Source organism: Lycium barbarum, chromosome 12 (assembly GCF_019175385.1).
Source record: "Lycium barbarum isolate Lr01 chromosome 12, ASM1917538v2, whole genome shotgun sequence".
In the NCBI taxonomy this organism is placed as follows: domain Eukaryota; kingdom Viridiplantae; phylum Streptophyta; class Magnoliopsida; order Solanales; family Solanaceae; genus Lycium; species Lycium barbarum.
In genome coordinates this window covers 104,541,147-104,567,445 of record NC_083348.1, presented here as the reverse complement: position 1 = coordinate 104,567,445, position 26,299 = coordinate 104,541,147, and the positions used below count along the sequence as shown (strand labels likewise).

Genomic DNA, 26,299 nt, shown 5'->3' with positions numbered 1-26,299 from the left:
TTGAATAACAATTTTTATATTTGGGAAGGAAAAGAATCGAGAAGCAAAATAGAAAGACCAAGATTTACATAGGGTAAAGCTCTGCAATTAGCACATGAGAGGCGAGGAAGAAGGTGAAAAGATGTGGCAAAAGTGGGACCTGCAGGTGTCAAACAGGGTCTCATACAAGTATGACTTGCATGATACGCACAAAATAAAATTTCTCGAGAATTTACTATTACTATTCGCCTCCAACTTGCAACGGTTACGGTTTATTAACGAAGTTGTTGGAAAACCGTTGACAGCTGGTTCCAACCAACCTTATAGTTGTACTAGTAGATAATTAACCACACGTCCCAATAAGCAGCTCCCACCTTGCATGCATGCTATTCTTTATCCAATACTTAAAATCTCAGTCGGCGGACCTTTAGTGATGAAAAAAGTTGCATTAAATTAAGCATAAAAGTGAAAACGCGGTCTTTGACGGAACTTTAATTTAATTTAATTTTGGTTATATATGCCGACGTTTCCTAGATTTATACATGTCATATCCTTGCCTAGTGGCGGATTTAGTGTAACTAACAATATTACTAAGTCAGTTGGTTGTCAAATAGTGTGGTGTTAATTAGTATTCCCTCGGTCTCAATTTATGTAACATTTTTTGTTTTCCGAAATTTAAATTATATGAACTTTAACCAACATTTTAATATGTATTTTTTCATCAAATTAATATGAGAGAAGTAGCAACTTATAGTACTTTTCATGTACTTTTCAAATATAAATTTTAATGTTAAAATACTAAGTTAATCTAATTCAATTTAGCTCCAAAATTTAGTCCAATTGAGTCTCGAAAAACGAGAAGTGCTACATAAATTGGGACGGAAGAGTAACATATATAGGTAAAAGCTCATGTGGTCATGCTCATCTACAACCTTTGATATTTTATATGTTAGCTAATTAGGAGTACAGTGAAAATGTAGTGTATATATAATGGTTCTTTATAATTACAGATTTACAATTTTTTGTAATGCACCTCTAATAGGAGTAATTTCGCGAACTTATGACTCAGCGACTGCAAGTTTTGTTTCCACATATTGATTGTGGTCATTATTGTTGGACTAAAACGGCCCAAAGATACTTTTAACATGATGTGATATTGTCCGCTTTGGGTCAAGCCCACACGGTTTTCCCAAAAGGCCTCACATCATTAAGCGTTTCCAACTCCTTATAAGTAGCTCCTTTTTCTTTTTAGCTACCAATGTGGTACTTTGTTTGTACACCCAATAATTTTCCCCTCGAACTAAGTTCCTCGTGGCTCATTATCATACCACGAGTCAGAGATTTAACATGTTTGTGTGTCACTCACATTGTCAGAGTATTTACGGTCACCGAAGCCCAAAGGCTGTGGATGCGTTTTCAAAGCTACGGGTAAAAGTTGTAAACTGGCCCATAGATGGGTAAAGGCACTATGCCACACTCCGCTATCTTCATACACGTCTCGCCAAACCATTGGCTCTGATACCAGTTGTTGGGCTAAAACGGCCCAAAGATACTCTCAACATGATGTGATATTGTCCGCTTTGGGCTTAGCCTGCACGGTTTTCCCCAAAAGGCCTCACATCATTAAGAATATCCAACTCCGTATAAGTGGCTACTTTTTCTTTTCAGCTACCACTGTGGTACTTTGTTCGCACACCCAACAATCTCCCCCTCGAACTAAGTTCCACATGGCTCATTATCATACCACGGGTTAGAGATTCAACATGTCTGTGTGTCACCCACATTGTTAGAGAATTTACAGTCACCGAATCCCAAAGGCTGTGTATGCGTCTTCAAAGCTATAGGTAAATGTCATCAACCAGCCCATAGACAGGTAAAGGCACTAAGCCGGGCCTCACGCCACACTCCGCCATCTTCACACTCGTCCCGCCAAATCATTGGCTCTGATACCAGTTGTTGGGCTAAAACGGCCCAAAGATACTCTTAACATGATGTGATATTGTCCACTTTAGGCCAAGCCCGCACGGTTTTCCCCATAAGGCCTCACATCGTTAAGAGTTTTCAACTCCTTATAAGTAGCTCCTTTTTCTTTTTAGCTACCAATGTGGTACTTTATTCGTACACCCAACAATCTTCCGCTCGAACTAAGTTCCTCGTCGCTCATTATCATACCACGAGTCAGAGATTCAACATGTTTGTGTGCCACTCACATTGTCAGAGTATTTACGGTCACCGAAGCCCAAAGGTTGTGGATGCGTCTTCAAAGCTACAGGTAAAGGTTATAAACCGGCCCATAGACAGGCCAAGGCACTAAGCCGGACCCCACGCCACACTCCGCCATCTTCATACTCGTTCCGCCAAACTATTGGCTCTGATACCAGTTGTTGGGCTAAAACGGCCCAAAGATACTCTCAACATGATGTGATATTGTCCGCTTTGGGCTTAGCCCGCACGGTTTTCCCCAAAAGGTTTCACATCATTAAGAGTATCCAACTCCTTATAAGTAGCTCCTTTTACTTTTCAGCTACTAATGTGGTACTTTGTCTGCACACCCAACAATTACATTAGCAAATTGTATGATCATTTTGAGCACAAAAAAAAGATAAATAAAAGAGGGAGAAATAAGAAGAAACTTATCTACTTTTGTTGTTTACGCCATTGACAGAGCGACATGTTATGGAGGGGATTCAACTTCTACCGAAAAATTACGTACATTAATTGTGCAAATGGGTATTTTTCTTTTTATAAATATATACAAATTTTTGAATTCCTTTGACATGAGAGTTTCTTTAATCGTTGAAAAAGTTTAGTTTCAGAATTGCAATATACTTGATCCGTTCACTTTTACTTGTCCACTATGAACTTTACACACCTCTCAGAAAATAATAAATAAATTGAATAATTTACCATGTTAAACATATTAAATTGGTTAGATCCATATCTATTTGTCTATGTACTGCGATGTATTCACCTGATGTGATTTATATCATGTAAAAAAATGTGATGTTTGTTGGGTGTTAAGTGTTGATGAATGAGAAATGGATGGAAGAAGTATGGGGGGGAAATGAAAATTTTAAATTGTTCCTTTTTGCTTTTTGGATGAAGCGTTTTTCCACATTGGTGGTGGAAAGAAAAATTCACGTGCTTAAATATAGAAGCATTCCTTCTAGTCGCTAAAGGTTTGAGAAGAAGGCAAGCCTCGCGCTGTGGTCGTCGTCGTCGCTCGCTCGGCTTCAGTCAAATGATTGATTGATTAATTATTAATTATCCAAATCATGATTCAGATTAATAAAATTTTGACCCGAATCCGTTTTCTGACCCTTTTTTTCCCCAGAATATTTAAATATTCCCTCCCATTTGTTAGAACATAACCTGTTTGAAAGGGTGTGACCTTTCTGAACCAACGCTTCCATGGCTATAAATAACATTTTGATCCTCAGATATTCCTTACGAATTTTCTGATCTTCTCTTCTCTTTTTCTTCTTGCACAATAATAAATTCTCGTGTGATTTACGGCCATCGAGTGAGTTCGCTGTCGCCGGAGTTTGAAGTACCGCTACAACGGTTAGTAAATAGTTCTACCCTATGAGAATATATTCCATAACCTCGGTCCTCGGATACATTGAGGGGAATAATTTCCTTAAGGACACACTGTTTATTCAGTGGCTCAATTTAATTCTTATACATTTTTAGATACTGTTCTTCTAGATTTTCAGATTCTGCTTTTGTGTATGAAATTTCCAGGAGAAAATACTCAAAATACCCCCCAACGCTTGACCAAAATCCCAACTACGCACCTAACCTTTGTGTTGGTCCTATTACCCCTTGAACAAATTTTTTCAGTGTTAAAAGTTTTTTGCTGATGTGGATAAGAGCGTGACTACACCGCTCAGTGGCGCGTTATAGCCTTTAAAAAATAGCATCTGACGTGTTTTAAAATGCCAACTGGACTGTCACATAGATGCCACATAGATAAATTTAAATTCCCTCCATTTTTACACCTAACGGCTACTTCATCTTCTGCTTCACCCTATTTAATACCCATCTCCATTTGTTTTTGTCAAAAAAGCAAACAACTCCATAACTTCAACCAATCCAATCGTTACAGCTCCAAAAATCAACACCTTAATCGCTCCAATTGTTGGAAAGAGGTTCGTTAGTTAGGGTTTATTTCTCATTTATTTCTCTTTAAAAGTGATCCTATGCTTAGAACCATGGTCCAATGTCAACACGGGAATTTGTTGCAAATGCAAACTTCTTGGTCCACAAACAACCTTGGAAGAAGATACTGGTCTTGTCCCTATTATGGTGTATGGTCTTGCTCCTATTTTTTGATTTATTGAAAAATTAAATTTGTAAATTTATGCTCTGTTTTGATATTTTTTAGGCTAAAAAATGCAAGTTTTTTCGTTGGAAGGACAGAGATGAAGTTAATCCAAGATCAAAATTTATCCTCCCAAAATTGGTTAACAAAATTAGAGATTTAGAGAAGGAATTGGTGCAATATGGGAGTTTGAAGATGGAATTGGATGAGATCACTACTAATGATAATAATTCGGTTAGTGTTGACATGGGTTTGGTCGAGGTTGATGGACCAAAAAAAAGAAGACACAAGCAAGACTAAAAAGGGTAGGTTCCATAGGAATTTCGTTTTTTGTTTTGTTGTTTATGTTGTTGTTGTGTTCATAAGTTTTGTATTCCGTAGGGGAAATTCAAACAATGGAAAAATCAAATTGCCATAGATAGTGATAGTGGTGGTAGTGTCTCGACTATGTTATGTTTTGTTTGCCTTTTGTTATGGCAAATTTTGTAACATATACATCTATTTTATCATGTATGAATGAAGAAGTTTGATGTTAAGGTGTTTTGAAGTGTTTATCCGAAATTAAAATTAAAATCACATCCATATAACATTAATCATTGTCTTAATCAAAATAGTAGCGTACATGGAGATGTTAAACATAGACAATTGAATAATAGAGATCTACTAATCAATATTTATGATCTCTATCTCTTTTTTAAATACATGAAACCCTATGCCATCTCCACACTCATATTTACACACCCAAATTTCTAGTGTGTCTCCCTCTTTCAAACCTTTTGAATCTATAAATGCCTTCCACCCTTGGCATAAACGAGCTTTTTTTCCAATTCTGAACGTCATCTTGTGAACGGTGTGATCTTGATATTTTAACACGGCATGCGTTGTGCTCGTTGGAAAAATGTCATGATGTTCATGTGGAAGTATATTCAATAAACAAAAAAGAAAGTTTACATCATCGGTTTTCACGTAAATCAAATAATAATAACAAATATAAAAAAACTTATAAAATCATCGGTTTGCACGAAAGAACGGGTTAACTTTTTCACAAAGAAAGCTAGCATCTTCTTTTAGTATGATGTAGATGTTATATGTTGTTGTGTTTGTTGTGCTTGCTACTGGTTGCACGTTGATGTTGTTGTTGTAGTTTAGTGTAGTGAATGTGTGATATGGTGTGTGTGTGTGTATGTGTATGTTGTGTTATATAGATGGGTTACAATCGAATTAATAGGCCATTTAATGGTCCTTGACCATGTTAGATTTAGTGCCTTGAATAACCTTTGCTGACCATATTAAATTCATGCCCAACCTGAATTTGTACACGTTAAACAGCTATGTCAAGCTGAAATGGAATTTGTACACGTTAAACAGCTATGCCAAGCTGAAACGGTATATCAAGCTTACTGTAATGTTGTTTTGATTAAAAGACAAGGCAAAAACGAACACAAACTTGATCAGTTGATCATTAATTAACAAGACAGAATACTAAAATGTCAATTCATAAATGTGTACATTTAAGAACTGCAGGGATAGTTTTCATCATAATTAGATTTTTCATCGCTGCTTGGCTGTGAACAGGTGATTTCTTGGCTTGGGTTTGCTAATTTACCTCTACCTCTTGTCATTTTCTGTTGTATCTCTTGTAGTTTCCTGCTTGTGATTGCTTCATTGCCTCTTCAGCTTACTATTTGCACTTGGCTTGTAACCAATGTCACCAGTTACCTCTGCTGATCTGGTCACCTTTGCTTAGCAGTTGAGACAATCCTGCTGCTTGACATGCCAGGCTGTTCACACAAATACTAACAAGAAGTTAGTAATGGAAACAACACATAAAAGAACACTTAGTAATGGAAACAGCACATAAAAGAACACTTGAGCTTACTAAGGCACTCACATTAACAGCTTTGAACCCATTTTCTGCCTGGAAAACACCCATTGCCATGACTCTAGGCCTTTTATATGGTGCACTAGTGCCACTTCCTCTTCCTCTATTAGCAGTGGGTTGTGTACTAGTTGCTTCAGGTGCAGAACATGAAACATGAACTTCAGCTGGTGCAGGACTATTTCCTACTGCTTGGGCAGTTTTCCTAGATCTTCCTCTTGGCCTCTTTTCAACAGGTACTAGTTTTGTTGGTGGTTTCTTTCATACATATAAATGTGTACATATCAGAAATTATCAAGACATTAACTACAAAATATCATAATTGATAAAAATGGGAGTTACCTTTGGTCTTCCCATGACCTTGCGTACATACACAAAATCAGTCATGTACTACCTAAATAATTAAACTTAATGTCAAACGGAATAAAAAAAAATGATAAGCATATGCACAGTAACTGAAAACCCTAGACTACATCGTTTTTTGAAAAAAAAAATCAAACAATATGCACAATATGATAATAAATATGCTGATTACAGTTGGGGAACTATGAGAATTTGTTCTTTATAGTCCAGATTTCAGGTAAGGCGACAAAGCACAAAATTCTAGTATCGTTTTTGGAAAAAAAAAAAATGTAAAGAACTAACCTTTACTAGATGAACAATGAGCAGCAACGAAAAATGAACTTTAAATCGCCTTATGTACGTGATAATATGTTGACAAAGATTGGGGTTGAAAATGGCGTTGATCGTGATATTTGGGTTAGCGGTTAGGTTTTGTGAATATGAGAATTGGGGGTGATTTAATTTAAGTAATGTTGACACCCAATTTTGTCCCGCCTCTCCTCCGAAATACCTATTTACGCTTCTAATATTTTTTGGAAAGTTAAAAAATATATTTATATTTTACTATAATTATTAGTTTTATTAAAATCTGCGTTTCATTATTCCATTTGCATTCACCAGCTATTGTAATTTCTATTATTATTATTATTACCGGTATCATTATAATTCACATTTTTTATCATTTCAGCATTTTTACCATCATATGCACGCGCATCGCATTTTATTTTCACACCATTAAATAATATCTTTCATTTATTGTTGAACTTAAAAATAAATAAATAAATATATTACAATATCATATAATTTTATTATCCGAGCACTAACAATTACATATTTTATATTAAGTAACATTTTAGTCCGTATTCATTCAGTCCATAATTAAATCCTAAAACTATTTTGGGCTAAAGCCTAATTTGTGAAACCAACCCAATTTTCGGACCAATCCACATTTTAATACCCAGTCCATTAACCCACGACCCGGCCCAATTCTCATTTTAACAAAAATGAAACCCCTAAGGGTTTCATCTCTTTCTCATCCACGCCACTTCCCCCTCCCCGCTCCCTTCTTTTCTTCATCATCATCTCCTCACCCCCACACACGCTCCCGCCGCTCCTCTTCGTCATCTCTCGTCCCCACCACGCCGCCTACACCCCGCTCCCACTTCCCTCTATTCCCTGCTCCTCTCTCCTTTTTCTTCGATTCAAACGAGCCAAAACCCTATAAATGGTCGCGGCTTGAAATCGTTTAGGACAGGTTTTAGAACCCCCAAAATTGCCTTGCAAAAACGGGACCTGGAACCATACTTCTTTGTTTTCGATTTCATGAAATTCCCCAAGAACTAGGTGATTTAGCCGCAGAAATCCCCTAGAAATTAAAATTGGAAACCCCACAAAATCCCCCTAAAGAGGAAAGGATTTTGAATCGGTAATCGTAACCGTGTTGTTGAATATCGAGAAGAATACCCAGTCGTTTTTTTTTGTTTGCGTTGGTTGGGCTTTGAATCCGAGCATCGCAAGCTCGGATTTGACAAGTGTTCGAGTGTATATCGAAGGCTTCGCACCCACTTCGCTGCACCCAAAGAAGGTAATTCCCCCTCTTCCTTGAAATTCATTTTTTTTCTCTCTGTTTGGAGTTCGCTTGAGCTATTTTCTGGAAAATTGATTAATCTCAGCTCAATCCTCCTCAGTGTAAATTCATGTTCGTTTAGTGCGTTAATCGTGTTGTTCGATGGGCGGTTGATTTAGATTAGGCATCAAACCTGTTTGTTGTTTAATTAGATACCCATGTTTAGCGTTAATCTATGTCTATATGCTTAGTTCGGCAATTAGCATACCTACTGTTTAAAATTCTGAGTCAAATAGGTTTGATGTTTGATTATGTGCACCATGTGCTGATAATGACAATCTTGAAATCATGTTACTAACTTACATATGATTAATATGTGTCCTATTTGAAGAACATGGTAAACTCGTGTTCAGTTCACAATGCTTTCATGAGTAAATCTGACCAAATGGGCTGTTTTTTGTATGTTAATGATGTTGTTATTCCAATTAAGTATGCATATATCGAACGAATTCCTGTCTAAATTATGATTTCTGGTTTGAAAAATCCAAACTGGTTTGTAGAAGGTTCTGCATAATCGAACTGTGATCATGATGGTCTAAAATGCGATTTGTGTATAAATGATATGCTTGCCTCCTAAGACATTTATTTGTCTTGAACATTGAAACAGAACTGAAGTTAGGGTGAATAAATAAATGTATACATCTCTTAAGTGTAAAGATCTTGTTCAACATATTTCAACAAAAACCAGTAGTCCAGTACCCTTTTTTAATATCAGAAATCTTATTTTTTTTGAATCAAGAAGAATTCCTGGGAACCATTTCATCTATGGATTATTGTTGGTCCTGTTTGTATTTCCCAGATCGATGTTGTGCCTACTTCAATTTCTGTTTAGCAAGTTCTTGGTTTAAATCTTGTTGTTAATAAATATTAAACCCAATATAGCATGTGCAACTATTTAAATCACGTTGTCAGTTTGGCATGTTAATTTATTAGATTAGTATATTCTAGATCAGATTAGTTGCACCTAGCCATGTATCATGCCCAGATTGCTAGCATTTTGATATTAACCTGCCTTCCAACATGTTCAGTTCACTGTTTGACTCCATCATCAGAGTAATATTGTGTTGTTTTCAATTTCACTTCAGCCTTGCTTTAAGATTTGCTGTCGTGTGTCTAAATAATTTCTCACTTTTGGCATGGTTTGGTTCAATTTAAACTTGTCCATGACTGCTTATGTTGCTTGTTCTCAAGTTTATGTTTAGCTTGTTTGAATATGGTTGGATATGACTTAATCAAAGAAGTGTGAATCAGTAGGATAACTATGTGTTCGAGGCATAGGATAACTTGCCCATTAATTATGTGTGTCGTTGACCTCAGAACCCAAAAAAAAAAAATAGATCTGCTGCTGTTATATATTTGGAAAGATTTTGGTATTAAAGGCTGTTCATAATGATCGATATGTTTTTCTTAAAATGAGTCTAGGCAACCTCTTAGCGAGTAGGATATGTTAATCAATGGAAAATAAAATCAGCACTAGTTTTGATAGGAATTGAAATTTGTTCATGTTCACTAAGTGCCTACTTTAGGTGATATCAATTAAAGCATGATTTCAGCCTGACCTTAATTCTTTTACTTTTCTCTGAAACTATGTACTCATATGTGGTGGTTTAAATAGTTTTCTGGCATCCTTTGTGTGTTATTGAATGAGTAAATGAGATTGATATGGTCTGCCAAAGGCAATATGTTTGTTTGGATAAGCATGTATGCCTGTTTTGGAATTCTGTGTTGGCTGCGTAATACTGAATATCCAGTTATATGTTAATATTCCCTTTTTCCTGTGGCTGTTATTAGAATGATTTGTTGTGTTCGATCATTAGTCCTCATTGCTTTACCCTTAAAAAGAACAATCAGATTGGCATTTTGAGATGACTCTCACATTATGTGATCGAGCTGCAGCCATGTTTGTGGCTTAAGTTGCTTTTAAAAAATGAACATATATCACACTTGATAAAGGCATATGGTTGTTCCTATATGTGGCTGCCTGTTACTATTGTTGTTTACTACAATATACCACCGATGGTTTGCTGTTTATCGGGTTGAATTACTACTGCTATATATCACTTTGAAGGCAAAAGAAACTTATTGTTTGAAACCAAACCTACATCTGGGGTCATGTCTTTGGCTAGACATTGTTTGACTATTGTTGGTTGTTGCTCAATTGTTATGGGCTGCTGCTCAGTTACTCTTATGGCTGTTGAAATTCACTTTGTGGCACTTCCCTGTTGCACCTTATGCTACTTTGCTGCTGTTCATTGCTACTACCTAAGGCTGCTACTGGGTTCTGCTTGCTGGTGCTATTTCTTGCTAAAAATGAACAGATCACTATACTTTTTTTTAAAAAAAAAAATGAACACATCCTGTACTTGGTCAAAGATCATTGATTCGAACATGATACTACGCTTGGGTCGATGAAGAGTTGTTTAACTTGAGGCCTCGCTTTTAAAAGAACAGATTTCTATACTTGATTTTATTGAAAGAAACAAATATTCTATTGAAAAGAACAATACTACATTTGATCCACACTGCAAGTTTAGTGAGCAGCTGCGTCTAGTTGCTGCAATGTTTGTATATGGATGTTTCGATACAGTTGATGAAAATCGCTATTGCAATTTTAAGTTTGCAACTCTGCACTTGGTTTAGCAGATCCTACATCGTGGTAAATAAATCCCATATTTCAGTTATTTGCTGATTTGAATAAATACTATCAAGGTCCGATAATGTATACGTACACACCATGTACTGTTTTGTTTATGAGATATATATGCGTGTACACAAAATATACACAATCTGCTAGCTTGCTTGAGTTTATATCTTACATGTTTGACATAATTCATCAATTGTACACTAATCTTTTTCCTTCATTTTTTTTTTCGCATGACCTTCGCATACGAGTCCGAGGGACTCGCCTTCTGCATTCGGTGTTGGGCCAAGACCCAACGAAATAGCCTGCTCTCTCTCTCCAGCCCTCTGTCCGCAGCAAAATAGAAAGACACACATTTTCTGGGCCAAAGCCCAATAGACAGGAACATAGGCAGCAACCACATCAGTCTATAAAAAATAACTGGGCCAAAGCCCAACAGCAGCCTGTTCACAGCAGCCCAAAAAAATGGGTTAAGCCCATCTCATTACATTTTTACACCTCTATTTTATGCTGTTGCATTTAACTCGTATTATGTGACTAACTTTTTATTTTGTTTTTATTTTCTTAATTTAGGTGAACTTTAGCGAATTTAGTGGGTTAGCTTTAGTGAAAGGATAGTTAACTTAAGAAAGATCAATTAATTCCATTAGCTTCATTTTTTTTTTCTCTCTCTTTTATGTCAAAACTATTTATAATATCTAATATTTATTTTATTTAGAATAATTGATTTGCGAATAGCGTAATTACATATTTTGAGTTAAAGGGATCATATTTTAATTTTAAAGAAATTTCAAAACGTCGCTAACATGCAAATATAAATTCAAATACATTCTATGAATAATTCTCCAAAGTTTATCCAATAATACACGTCTTTTAGTCAAGTATAGTTAATATAAAAGAAATTAAACTCATACCCTATCCATCACATTTTAAAGAAAAATAAGTTTGGGTATTTTTACATCACCATATTGATATAACACAAAATTTTGTCTAAAGTTCACATTTGGTAAAAGGTTATAGGCGAGTTGTATATTTTTGAAAGCCTTATTTTTAAGAATATTATTACGTTTTCATTCAAGGCTTTAGCATGTCCAAATTTTATTTTGAATAGCCTTTAAAATTTTCTTTTATGCAATACATCATATTTTCTACAAGTATTATTTCAAATGACATCATTATTACTTTCATTTAAAGTCTTAGCAACATTTATAAATCCTACTTAAAAAAAAAATAGCATTACTCTTCTCATTCAAAGTTTTAACAGCAGTCATAAGTCTCAGCGTTTCCTTTATGAAATTACTATATTTTCTACAAGTTAATTCAAACGACATTATTATATTTTCCTTTGAAACCTTAGTAATATGTACAAGCTATTTTCTTAAAATTTAAACATTATATTTAACCTTAATTAATTAACCTAAGTTTGGCCGGATAACCGTAGTTAACGGATTCTAAAGGATGCCTAACCCCTTCCCTTTAGAATAATAAAGAACCCTTGCCTAGAATCACATTGGTTAAGCAGACTATTAACGAAGGTTTAGTTTTAACTATTACCTTAGTTAACATCTAGGTGTCCTAATTCACCGTTAAATTAATTAGGTGGCGACTCCTTAAAACAAAATAAATAGGAATCACCAATATGTTGTACTCCTAATTTAACCCCGGTTAAAATGGGGTACGACAAGTAATGGGTGGGTTATGGGTCGGGTTAATAAAAAATGGGGATTAAAGATGTGACACGTGGGCCAGGCGCGTGTGGACAAGCGTCTGTTAATAATTGGGGGTTGGCATATTGGACTGCCACATCAGCAAAAAAGGGGCATTTTAATACTGAAAAAAATTGTCCAGGGGGTAATAGGACCAACGCAAAGGTTAGGTGTGTAGTTGGGATTTTGGTTAAACGTTGGGGTATTTTGAGTATTTTCTCAAATTTCCAGTTTCTGATTTAACTATATTTTCCAGTTTCTGGTTCGGATACAGGTTAATAACAATGTTCCACTTGAGGATTAACAATTTGTTGATTGAATTTATAATTGTAGATACGGAATTGAAGTTTGCTTTGATTTGTTTACCTGTTTTGGATTTCTTACCAAGTTGTTTCTGGAGAAATGATTTGTTGGAGATGACAAAAGTCACTGTCGCTTCTCGGTGGAAAACGTTTTGGATCCGGGTCCTAATTGTGGGTGGGCTTTATATTGGCCTATCACTATTTAATGGCATTTAATAGTAGGTCGCTACTTGTTTAAATTTAGGGAATCATTTGTACTTCTGTTCCTATAATTACTTAAAGGGAAATTTGCAGGATTGTCCTTCGCTGGGGGTGGTCTTTAATTTTTGGCCCTCAAATTGGTGGTCTTTAACTTTTGTCATTAAGGTCCAAATTGCATGAGCAGTTTTGCAAATTCTGCCTTGCGATTTTTTTTTTTACTGAGTTGGGGTTCGAACCCACAACGTTGGGGATTAGGCGAAGGACAACACTTAAAGACCACCCCAAATGAATGGAAATCCGCGCAAAAAAAGTTACTTAAATTCACGGTTTGTTCTTCAAATGGAACTGGTCTTTAAATTTTTCCCTTCAAATGGCTGGTCTTTAATTTTTTTCCTTCAAAATCAGTTTTGCCCTTCCCTTGGATACTTGAGGTTCTGGGTTCGAACCCCCACTCAGGCATAAAATAAAAAAATAATTTCGCAAGGCAGGGCTGGGGGGAGTGTATGCCGGATCCGACATACAATCCTTAAGGAAAAACTAAAGTTATGCCGGAGGGGGCAGACTTTGCCTTGAGGCATATATTTTATTTTTTTAACTTTTTAAGACAAACTTTTAGTTATGCCTTAAGGAAAAGTTTTGCCTTATGGGGCATACTTTTAGTTATGCCTTAACTAAAAGTGTGCCCCATAAGACATAACTAAAAGTATGCTCCCATAAGTCGAAACTTTTCCTCAAGGCATAACTAAAAGTTTGCCTTATAAGACAAAGTCTATTCCTTAAGGAAAAGTTCTGCCTTATGGGACATACTTTTAGTTATGCTTTAATTAAAAATCTACCCCATAAGACATAGTTCCTTAAGGAAAAGTTTTGTCCCATAAGGCATAACTAAACTATGCCTTGAGGAAAAGTTATGCCCTCTGGCATAACTTTAGGTTTTCCTTAAGGACTTTATGCGAAATTATTTTTTTGTTTTATGCATGAACGGGGGTTCGAACCCAGAACCTCAATCCTCAGGTATCCAAGCAAAGGGCAAAACTTAAAGACCACAAATATGAGAGGCAAAATTTAAAGACCACAAATATGAGGGACAAAATTTAAAACCATCCCAAAAGAAGGGCAATTCGCAACCATCAAATTAAATATTTCATTGACTGCCCACTTTTTTACTCGCATATACTTTTCTCAATGCACTCGATGAAATATGAGAAAGAACCCCTATTATCAAATTTCATCATCATTTGAGATATTAACTTTTAAACCGTTTTTGATATATTAAGCAAATCATATTAACTTCTTAGATGCTTAACTTGATCGTTACTACTGTAACATAAAGAAATAGGAGTATGATGCTTCATGCAACTAAGTCTGAGAATTTTAGTTCTCTATTAACTGAAAATGTAGGATAAGATTGATCTCCGGTAAGTGAATTTAGAGATTGCACTGAATATTCGAATATAGCTCTCCGAAAAATGTTGGCAACATGAAAGAGAAATATAGTAGTACTACCTTTTACTAGCTAGTAGTAGTGTGGGAGGGGGTACCATATTAGTTACGAATTCAGTAAAATTTAATAATTTTGATTCAAATTCTGTATGTATTAAATTTTTTTATTGAACATATATAAATAGTAAATTGCAAACCCAATAGCCCAAATGATTATGAATTCTATGACATTCCAACCGCTAAATTTCAAATTTAGAATCCGCTAGAAGATTGATAATATAAAAGCTCAAAAGCAGAAAGGAATAAGAACAAGTTGCATCAAGTAAACAAGTTGGACCCGTCCATCCAAAATTGTTGAATGATGAGGACACCTTCGTGGCCTACTGAACGTGACACTTAGGCACTCACGTCTTTTTCTCAATTTATATACTCTCGATTTTAATTTATGTGAATCTATTATTATTTGGAGAATCTACGAGGTGGTACGTTGATCACGTTTTTTTTTTATATTTTTTCTAAATTATTTGAATTATAAATTATCATGACTTATAGTACCACACTTAATAAATCTATGTCAAAATTTACGAAGTTTAATCTAATTTTTATTTTTAATTGTCAAATTCTAAGCTTAATCAGACTTTGTATAACGAAGAAAAATCGTTTCATGATGAATATATATATAATTTTTTTTTATTGTAATAGTGTATTAAATGATCAAATATTTGATCAAAATCTCTAAACTTATTATTGGTAGTCATAGATATTCTATTTTTATAAAAATGGTTAATTATTATATTACTAAAAAAAGAAGATAACTGTTATATGGGGGGATAAATTTACAAAGAGCATACTGTTATAAAGTTGGTTGTTACTGTAATAGGTGAAATGTTGTTACAGAGAAGTAAAATATAACATAAAAATCTTATTCTCAAAACAAATTATTCTTAAATAAATTAGTATTAAAAAACTTGACTCTCTCCAAAGGACCAGTTTCATCCACAACATACAGTTAAAAGAAAAGGATTTGCAAGAAAATCTGATTCAAATCTATTTCTGATCACACCCATTTGATAGACAAACTTCTTGTTAGCCTGTAAGGGTAACTGTTAGTGCTTACATGGAGAAGTTCTGAATATATTTTTCAGATCAATCTTCTCCTATTTTAGAAACACTTAAGAAAAATGTCAGAGGTAATTGGTTCAGTATGAGAGTGTTTTGACACCAATACTTAAAATCCTTTATACGACTTCTTGGTCACATCAAGCTAACCTAGAAACGTGCTACTGGTAATTAATGTGTATATTCTCAGAAGTATAAAGAATTAAGCCCCCAACTGAAGGACTAATTGAATTTACCTAACTGAAAACTCAATAATTATCTTTCTTTAGAAGCCACTCGCTGCAACAAAATATGCTTTTAGCGGCACTTATTTAACGGTAATAACTTTATGATCGTTAATTGTATTCTAGAATCAATTATTACGGACAATAGTAAACTTTAGCTGGTAAACTAATATATTTTGCGGGGGCTATTACTATATTTGTACATATTCTTTTAGGGAAAAAAAAAAAAAAAAGGTTGCCTCGCAACTCCAAAAGATTAGTTCATTTACCTCCAATTATATTTATTCTCTGAAATTCAAATCGACGATCTCTCTCTTCTCTATCGCCCCTTCTCTTTCTCTCTCTCTCTCTGCTCTGTATTTCAAAATCGATAATCTCCATAGCTTCTGTAAGTTAAGCTCAAAATCTGTACGTATGCATAGCGTATATTCGAATTTCTGTTTGAATTTAGTTGATTTTTTGTGAATTTACCAGATTTGATACTATAAGAGTTTGCTTTGCGAAGTGTTGTCTGGTGATTATGTGATTCAATTGATCATTTTATTGAAATGCATGATTTCAGTGCGATATTTAGCAGTAAGTTGAGAAAAATAGGGTTTTGATTGCTGCTTTATGTACTCAATTGATCATTTTACTGGAATTGATGAGTTTTTGTTTGATTTTTGACAGTAAGTTGAAAAAATAGGGTTTTGATTGCTGCTTTATGTGATTCAATTGATCATTTTAGAATTTTACTAGAGTTAATTAGTTTTTGTGTGATTTTTGACACTAAGTTGAGAAAATAGGGCTTTGATTGCTGGTTTATGTGACTCAGTTGATTATTTTATTGGAATTGATTTTTTTTTTTTTTTTTTTTTTGTGATTTTTGGCAGTAAATTGAGAAACTAGGACTTTGATTGCTGCTTTATGTGACACAATTTATCATTTACTGGAAATGATGGATTTCCTACAATCCGAAATTTTCCTTCTCAGAATCACGCAGAGATTTCCTTTGCTATTCACCATCAGTAGCCGAGATGTGCCAAAATTTTGAGGTAAGAAAATGAAAATCCCTTAGCGATTCAGGATTTCTCGTCTTTATGATTTCGTTTGGCATTTTGTAATCTCCTTTTGAATAACATGTGATTTTTTGTACTTCTCCGGAACGGTTGTATTATTAAAAAGAGAAACTTATGTATCTGAATTGAAACAATTAATTTGATTATTGTGGATCTTATGCGGATTGACATTATTGTGGATCTTATGGAAGAAGGTGATTCAATATTGTATTAACAGAGTTCTATAAGTTTTTTCTAGAAGATCAGTAATCTGATTGGAAAATCGAATTATTTAAGTTGATTTTGTTTGGGATTTAGTATGTCTCTTATTGAATATCATGTGAATTATTTTGCTTGATTGACTTTGATTGTGACATTTTCATCGTGTCTGTTATAGTTTATGGAGACCAAGAGAAGCCACCATTGATAACTTATCCAGATTTGGCTCTACATTGTAAGTGAGAGTTTGTGTTTCAAAGTGAACTTGTTTGATTTGTTTCAAAGAAGATACTCGAGCTCATTCATAGTAAATTTCCTTTCCCAATACATCATTTTTCGACATTTTGGTAGCTGAAACTGTTAGTTAATTTATATCTATGATAGATCTATGGCCATGTGGGAGTTGGACTTATGATGTTTCATCAGCTTGGTGGTATCAATGGAATCTGTTTCTACACCGGTAGAATATTTGAGTCCTTAGGTATCAATCCCTCAGTGTCAAATATCATTTTTTTTTTCATCTCTCTCTTTCTTTAATTTTACTCTTCTTTGGTGTGTGTGTGCGCGCGCACGCTTGTGCGTGTGTGTGCTACACATTAATTCAGTTAATTATATTCTTATTTAATTATTTTGCCTCACTGATTCATAGTTTTCTACGTTGATTTTTGTATATCTAGGGTTGGAGTTTCCATCTTTTTCTGCAAAAACCAAATGATCACTCCATCGGCTAGGGCTGGAGCCCGTTATGATTACCTCATCAATCTCCTCTTGATCGGCAGCAGTGGTAAGATTTTTTTATAAGTTTCGTGGTCTGTAGTCCTGCGATCTCAGTATACAAATGTGACGCTATCATATTCCTCAGTTATAAGTAAATATGGCAGTTGTTCACACATCAAAGAATGTCAATTTAGTCTTGCCCTTTTCAGAGGTTAAACGCATCATAATTTACTACAAATTTTAGGTGTTGCAACTGTGACGTTGGGACTCAGTAAGAGTTGTTACTCCAGTTACATGAGCCCCTCTTGAGAAACTGTAATATTGACTCTTAATGATGAATTTTTGTGGAATGCAAATGACGAGTTCATGGGGCTTAATCTTTAGTACGAAGTCTTTGCATGACCCAAATTTTGATGTACTTGGCCAGTGGATTGATTGTTTTCTTCATTTTTTGTGCACACTATCTGCTGTTGTTAACTGATGCTTTTAGATTGCTGAGACTTTACATTAAACTACACCTATTTAACTTGACAAGTCACAGTGTTATACTCCACAGGCCTACCTCAAGATGTTGTCTAAGTTGTTAGTTTCCCTGCAATTTTGTTATGTTTCATGCAAATTTGTCTCTGAGGTTAAAAACGACTGAACTCTAATAGGATCGAGCTGTATCTTCTGCATGTATAAAGCAATCAAGGACCAACTTTCAATTTGAAGTGTCACTCTATTTTGGTGAGTGTATCTATAAAATTTATTGTCACAATATAATGGTCTGACATGGTTCTTAAAGCATAAATGCTGATCTGTCTAGTTGTTACCTTTTCTTATCGTACACCTCTTCTTTTGCCTGCCCGCTGCTTCTTACACATCTATGGTTCCTTTCATTTGATAGTGTGTAACTAAAGTATACACCAGTTAGTCAGTAAACTACCTTCTTGGCTGTTGAATTAGTATTCATGTAGATGTAAGCATGAGTTTTAGGCATCTACTAATTGTGGTTTTGTGTTAACTACTGTTCTGTTCTATTATTTTCATTTTGTTGTTGATGTTTGTCTCAATATCATGCCCCTTTTTTTTCTGGTAGATCTTGGTTACTGTCTCATTTGGCTATTGTTATGGAGTATGAACAGCCAAAGGTGGAGAACTTTTTGCTAGAATAAGCACTGCTGCAGATTTAGTGAAAGATGAGGTTATACATATATCTCTTGTATTATTCCTATGCTTGATAAGAATAAGATGTTGTACTTATCATCTTCATTTTTGTGTCAACAAACAACAGGTTCGCTTCTTCTTTAACAGCTAATATTCTTGTTTGCTACTATCATGCCATGGTAAACTTTAAAAATATTGACATTTTGTACAATGCACATCTTTCTAATGAGGTTCCGTTCTCAAGTTGTTGCTTTTATTTTTCTGTAAGAAATTTTTCACAGGGATTTGAAACTGGAGAACACTTTTCTTGATGTCCTTTACCATGGCTAAAAATTTGCGATTTTGGTTATTCCAAGTTTTGTCCTGTTTTCTAGCTGAGAAGCTTGCTTGTGTTACATTTATCATGGCATTAGTTTACTTTTATATAGTCAATCAAGCAGTCTGGATCATTTTTGTCATGCCTAATTTATTTGGCATCTATTTAACTTTATTAGGCTATAGATGGAATAGAGGCTAAGGATGGTAGACCATTGGATTAGGATTCTTCAAATACAATTGTAAGATTTCTTATACCATTTTATCTTTTAGTACTGATTAAGCTTATGAGTTTGAGCTTTGTTGTTGATGCTGGAATCATTGATCAATTGCTAGGTTCAGGCGTGTGAAAATTATGGTTACCTGACTTAGTTGTGAACTTGAAAATTGATTGGAAAAAAAATCTGGACATCGAGAGCTTTTAATTAGGGGAATAGTTGACTGAATTGGAATTGGTACCTTGTTTCAAAACTCAGCCTAGTTACCAGTTTGGGAATTGATTCCTTGCTTGATTCTTATTGGTAGCTGTTGTAGTTCAATTGTTAAAATAAGGAATTGGTGAGCTGCAACTGATCTGTTGAAGTTTAAAGGAAGAAAGGTCCAGGAACAATCCAGTTTGTTTGACTGGTTTCCTTTGTTAAAAAAACAATTGTGGTTAGAACAATTTAGAACCACATAGTGTGTTTTAGAAATTTGGGTTAAATCTACTGGTGTTGGAGTTGAATTCCTCACTGATGTATTTTTAAATTGCTCAGTTCTTCCATCAATTTGCTCTTTGAAGTTTCATTACACTGATTTTGTACTTTTCACGTGGCACATGACTTATTTTTCTCCTTTATTTCTGGAAGCATGTTTTCCTACAGATATCGAATAAAGTTGGCTCTATTAAAGATCCTCCAGATATTACATATGATCGCGATCCAAGCTGCCATAGTTTCTCTAGGAAAAGAAATGATGGATCATTTCCTTGTTTTTCCATTGTTGGAACACATCTTATTGTTTTGATAATTCATACTTTTGTTTACCACCAGAAACTAAGAAAGTGTGTATTGAGTTTGATTGTTCTTGTTTTAAATGAATGACATTTTGAGTTTGGTAATTCTTCTATTACAACCTTCGAATTGATTTCTTTTGTGATTTTTGTTGTTGATGCTATAAAAGAGTGTTGGTTAAATATGTGAAATAAGGTAAATTCATATCAATTTTAGCCCATAATGATTGCCACTAAAATAGGTCGGCAATAACAATTGCTATTGAATAAATGCCGCCAAAAGTAATTACTTTTAGTGGCAATAATATGGGTCTTTACTAGCACTTGACATAAATGCCACTAAAGGTTTAGTGACTCTGGATATAATGACATTAACTCAATTACTGGTAAATGCTTTTGCGGCAATATAGCCGCTAAAAGCATATTTTGTTGTAGTGACTAACGAATCACTTGTAATGTTGTACATGGCACTATGTTGCTTGGACCCGGCACTTTTGCCGCCGTATCCGTGTCGACACTCACACAGGTTTGGGTACGGAATTCGTATCAGATTCGGTCAATAGAGATCGGATACTTTGACCAAATTAGAGAAATTTTTTGAGATTATGATTTCTTAAGATAACGAAAAGTAGAGATTTGAAGACATGGAATGGCATACCTTCAATATTATTTTGAAAATTGAACTAGTTTCTTTATCTCTGTTTCAGATGTCTTCAACATTGTTTGCTTCATATAGCAGGCCAAATCGACGAAAACAGAGAGTTAAACCGCTGATTTCAGGTAGAAGAGTGGTCAACTTGCCTTACGTATATGCAGCAGTTGGGAAGGGCTTGAATAGGTCCATAATTCTTCCTATTTCGAATTTCATGGTTGCTGGGAAGAAGAAGAAAGTTTAAAGAAATTGGGGAAGATGACTGGGTCAACCAATTGGGGAAGACGACTGCGTTTCTTTTTCTTCTTCAAGAGTTTGTTTCTTTTTGGGTGTGAATTCTGAAACACTGGGTAAAATGAAGAGGTGGATAGTCCACGTGCGCGTTATTTACTTCATCCAAATTTTGTCCCTTATTTTATTAAAAAAAAAAAAAAACACAGTAATGACCTGCATATACCCAATTGAACTTTTAAATTAGAAAATTATTTATCCAACTTTGATTTAAAAATCAAGCTCTCTTCCCAATAGATATTCTCTCCCTTTATACTAATTGACTTTTTAAAATGCTTATCTTACTCTTACATTATCAACATTTGTCCTCATGATGTTTTTTATTTTTTAATATTTGAAAATATTATTTAAAAATTAAATAGTACTAGTTTCGAGATGAGAAGAGAAAAGTGAGAAATACTAATTGTATATAAGTTAATGACGTTTTCATAATGAAATAAATGAGCAACGTAAAAAATAAAATTATTACGTAATAATAATTAAAACTCCAATATCTATTTATACAAGTGAAAATAAAAAATTATAATAACTTTTTAAGCATATAATAATGTAGGTGATGCAAAAATAATTAATAAATATTTTATAATAAATTCCTAAAAATATTATCTGTTTATATTGTAAATAAAATTTAAATTATAATTTAGAAAATATTCGATTAGTGTCAAGTGTCAACCAAAACCTGTTTAACAGAGGTGAACTTAAATATACACACACGTGCATGTGCATATATATGTATAATGCATGTAATGTTAAAATAACAATTATAAAAAACACATTAAATTTGTGACAAATTCAAAAAAAGGATTATTCTACTTATAATATTAATGAACCTAAATAAAAATCTATAAATATCTAAGTTAGCAAATGAGTATTTTATATAATATAAATAAATAAGTATTAAATAGATGGCGGGTTGATGAATGGTGGGATAAATAAGAGATATGCACTATCAAATACTTCATATAAGTTTTCAACAATTGAATAGGTACAATGTAATTATATATTTGATTAATTAGGACTAAAGATTATAACAAGAAATATACACGATCACAATATAATTAAATATTATAATGCTTCTAACATGATCAAGTAAACTTGGTAGACTATTTGTTTATCTCCATTAGTATAAGTTTTATGTAATTGAATAAGTAGAACGTAACTATACATTTGATTAGGACCAAAGATTATAACAAGATATATACACTATTATAATATAATTAAATAATATAATGCTTATAACATTAATCGGGTAGACTTGTTGGAATATTTGTTTATTTCCCAGTTTGAATTATCGACTATAGAGTGTAAACACTTGACTGAGACTAAGAATTATAACAAGAGTTTTTAACACAATATGCTCGATCTACTGGTTAATTTTTGAGTTGGGGTTTGAAATTTGATTTTTGGGGTTTGGGGTTTGGAATTTGGAGTTTGGGGTTTGATGTTTGAGATATAACAAGATATATGAACTATCAAATACTTTATGTAAGTTTTGAACTATCCAATATGTAAAATGTAATTATACATTTGATTAGGTCTAATGATTATAACAAGAAATATACACGATCATAATATAATTAAACAATATAAAATTAATGCCATGTTTGGTAGCTAGTTAAGAGGTAAGTTATTTATATATTAAAATCTTGCATAAGTACCACGTTTAGTAGCTAGTTAGGAGGCAAGTTATTCATGTATAAAATTAATACGATGTTTGATCTACAGTTTAGAAACCCGTATAATTAATACATTTATAAGTTATGAAGAAATCTATGTATTACTTTATGCATGGTAAATGTTGGAATAACTAATACGTGAATAAATAAACCCTGCATAACTAATACCTACATAAATAAAAACATAAATTTCTTCATAACTAATTCATACTAGTTATGTGAGGCCCAGGCTTAATTCAAGATATAAAAGTAGATATTTTAACTAAAGAAATATAATTTGTGTTAGTATAAGTGTACAACAACAATCATATACCTATTGTAGTCCCACAGGTGGGTAGTTATATGAAAACAAAATTTTCATTTCACTCCTTTAATATTTTAACTTCCATTTTGATGAAATTATTTACTTCAAATCAAACGTGGAGCCAGAATTTGAGATTTATAACTTATGTATCATAATTTTCTGAAGTTATTTAGTTCTAAATAAATAATCTATACATAGTTAATGCACTTTTAAGACAAATACATAATTTAACTTGTGCAGCGGATGAAACTGCTCCTCTCTTAATTAGGGATTAGGGGTTCAAACATGGATATGGAAAAAATCTTTGGAGGAAGCGCTCTCCCCGAATAGGCGCGATACAGTGCGAATTATTTAGATTAATTGGGCTCAAATGCGGATATCGAGCACCAACCAGAAAACCAAAGAACATGAAAAGTGAGGTAGGAGGTTCGATAGCTTTTCAAAAGTAGATCTTAAAAACAAAAAACAAAAAAATTGACTTAAATAAATAAGATTAGGATCTAAAAGTAATTAATCAAAAAGTTTTTAAAAAATTTGGAAATTATTGTGAGGACTACAAAAGTCTCCAGGTTCGATAGCTTTTTGAAAAGTAGACCTTAAAAACAAAAAACAAAAAAATTGACTTAAATAAATAAGATTAAGACCTAAAGTAATTAATTAAAAAGTTCTAAAAAAATTGGGAAATTATTGTGAGGACTACAAAAGTCCCCACATTTGCTCTTATATATAATAGTAATATAACTAATACTTGCATAACTCTAAATAGCTACCAAACGACCCCTAACATTACATAATTAATAATTATGATTATATAACTTTCAAATAAATCACATTAATCAACTAAACTTAATTAAAGAATATTAAAGGCCTGTAATGTAATTATTCATAAGAACTTAAATGTCAAATCTCAATAAATTAAAGTAATAAAATAATATACTAAACACATATGACATATCCAATCTCATTTAATGTTGTAGTCCAAAAAAGGTACTCTACACCGTCATTTTAGTCCAAAGTTGGCAAACATCAGAGGTAGCCACAAGGCTACTAATATATGCTCATTTCTTGTCCACACCTCCCAAAATTTTTGTTTTCCCTCCAAAGACGGAAGACTTTTCTTCTTCCTCTTCTAAGCATCTTTCGGTGGTACAAGCTAAGAGCAACTCTTCACTTGTTTTTTTTTTTTTTTCAATCCTTTTCAAAATTCTTCATCTATGGCTGAAAAAACAAAAAGGAACTCTTAGTTACTGAAGAGGCAAAGATGTGGAGCAAGATCAAGAGTTGTGCAACTCTTGAAAAGATAAGTTTTCTTATGCTTTATGTTAAATTCTTTTAATTATCTTTGTTATCCTTTAATATGTTTTCAATATTTAGTTTGCTACTTTGTTGTGTAAATTGTAGGAGAAAGGATGAAATATTGTCCATCTCGGAGCACGCAGTCTAGCACTCTAATAGAATGGAAGATTGAATCACATGTCCGGTACAAACTACATGTAAGTGCCTTCACAAAAAGCTCTCATAATCTAGGCATATTCTTGTAGCTATATTATTAGAATTTTGAATTATTTTTTGCCAATCCCCGCACCCGTATCCGTATCCGGATCCGTATCCACGAATCTTAAAATTTAGATCATGCTGAGTCCGACCTCTAGATTCGTACCCGTATCCGACACCCGCACGCGAGTCCGAGCATACATGCAATAAACAGTATAGGTTTACGACAAATATTGTTGAAGTCTTCCTGCACTTTTTCCTATTGTTTTTTTTAGTTCATACTGCAGTCTCTTTCGCCAATGAAAAATATCTGATACATTATACGAAGAGTAAATAGGTCCTGTTGGAGATTGATTGGTTAATAAAGGGAAGAGCAGTAGCAACTCTTTCTGGGGTTATTCTCAGACATGGTCAAGAAGGTTCAGGGAGCAGGTCCTATGTTGGGACCTTTAAGGCTTTGACCACTAGGGTAGGATTACTCCATTTTAATGGTAAAACAGGGATCTTTCTAACGTATAAGGAAGAGTTAGTCCGACAAATTTCATGTTGTAACTTCAGTGCTGCTCTGCCAATATTAGATAACGTAAACACATCTCTTCTTAATTCTGTTATAACATAGCAAAAATTATTCTTTATGCGGAAAAAAGAAGAGAATTTGCTAGGGAAAGTGTATGCAATATCAGACGAACTGAACATGGAGAATGACAAGACTGGCCATTCACTATCTGAGTTTGAAAGAACTTCAGAGGTTGAAAATGTTAAGGGTCTGATTCAAGGTAATGGAACCACTGAGGGTGAATTTTTTCATGCATTACCCTTAGTTTCCAAGGCTGTTGAAGAAAATGGCAGTTCAGTCCATGTGTCAGTCGATACACCAAACAAGTCAGATGAACAGATGTCTGGGAGTTAATACCTATGTTGCTCGGACTCGGTGTCGAGTGTCGGATACGGGTACGGATCTAGAGGTCGGATTCAGCATAATCTAAATTTTAAGATTCGGGGGTACGGATCTAAGTGCGGATACGGGTGCGGGGATTCGGCTAAAATAATTCAAAATTATAAGAAAAATAACTAAATCTATGCCTAGAAATAAAAAACAAAAATAATTTTTTATAGTTATGTTTCATTTATAATTAAATTTTAATTTTTAATTAACTTGAAACTCTTCTAGATACAATAAGTGTCCACTCTTCAAGAGCTCTCCATTTCTTTCAATTTAGCCTCAAATTTTTTCTCAGATTGGTCCATGGATTTGGTCAAAGTATCCAATGTCGTTTGACCAGATCCGACACGAATCCGGTGTCGGTGTCGGTGTCGGTGTCGTGTCGTGTCGGACACGGGTACGGCAGCAAAAGTGAAGGGTCCGAGCAACACAGGGCCTTAATACCACCTGGGGGAGAAAACAGAAGACAAGAGAGTAGAATTCAGCCCAAACGAAAATATTTCTTCAAAGGGATACCGAGAAGATGCAAAAGAATCAGCAAGTAGCTCGGACAAGGATGACAGATACATGGCACAAGAACCAACAGAAAAAGAAGTTTCACATGAGTCTCTTCCCTTGTCTGTAGCATGTACATGCTGAGGTGGCTGAAGTGGAGCCTGCTGAGGTGGAGCCGCCTGAGGTGGCTGTGGCTGTGGCCTGCAACAATAGAAATATTATGCTACAT

General features: G+C 34.1%; 2 long non-coding RNA genes across 14 annotated transcripts; one reads left to right on the top strand and one right to left on the bottom strand.

Annotated features, from left to right (window-relative positions):
• Window positions 1-5,827: 5,827 nt before the first annotated feature.
• Window positions 5,828-21,012, bottom strand: LOC132621836 (uncharacterized). The gene is made up of 3 exons (XR_009575713.1): window positions 20,874-21,012; window positions 6,195-6,440; window positions 5,828-6,067 (listed from the first exon to the last, which is right to left on the bottom strand). It is a non-coding gene; the product is annotated as an uncharacterized LOC132621836 (long non-coding RNA).
• LOC132621835 (uncharacterized) lies at window positions 15,711-21,262 on the top strand. Of its 13 annotated transcripts, XR_009575712.1 has the most exons (8): window positions 15,715-16,175; window positions 16,660-16,821; window positions 17,222-17,278; window positions 17,428-17,524; window positions 17,721-17,827; window positions 18,842-19,088; window positions 19,404-19,466; window positions 20,073-21,262. It is a non-coding gene; the product is annotated as an uncharacterized LOC132621835 (long non-coding RNA). The 13 variants fall into 13 exon arrangements; XR_009575703.1 differs by adding an exon at window positions 18,317-18,489 and having other exon boundaries at window positions 15,711-16,175; window positions 18,842-21,262; XR_009575708.1 differs by having other exon boundaries at window positions 15,713-16,175; window positions 18,842-19,466; window positions 20,955-21,262.
• Window positions 21,263-26,299: the final 5,037 nt, after the last annotated feature.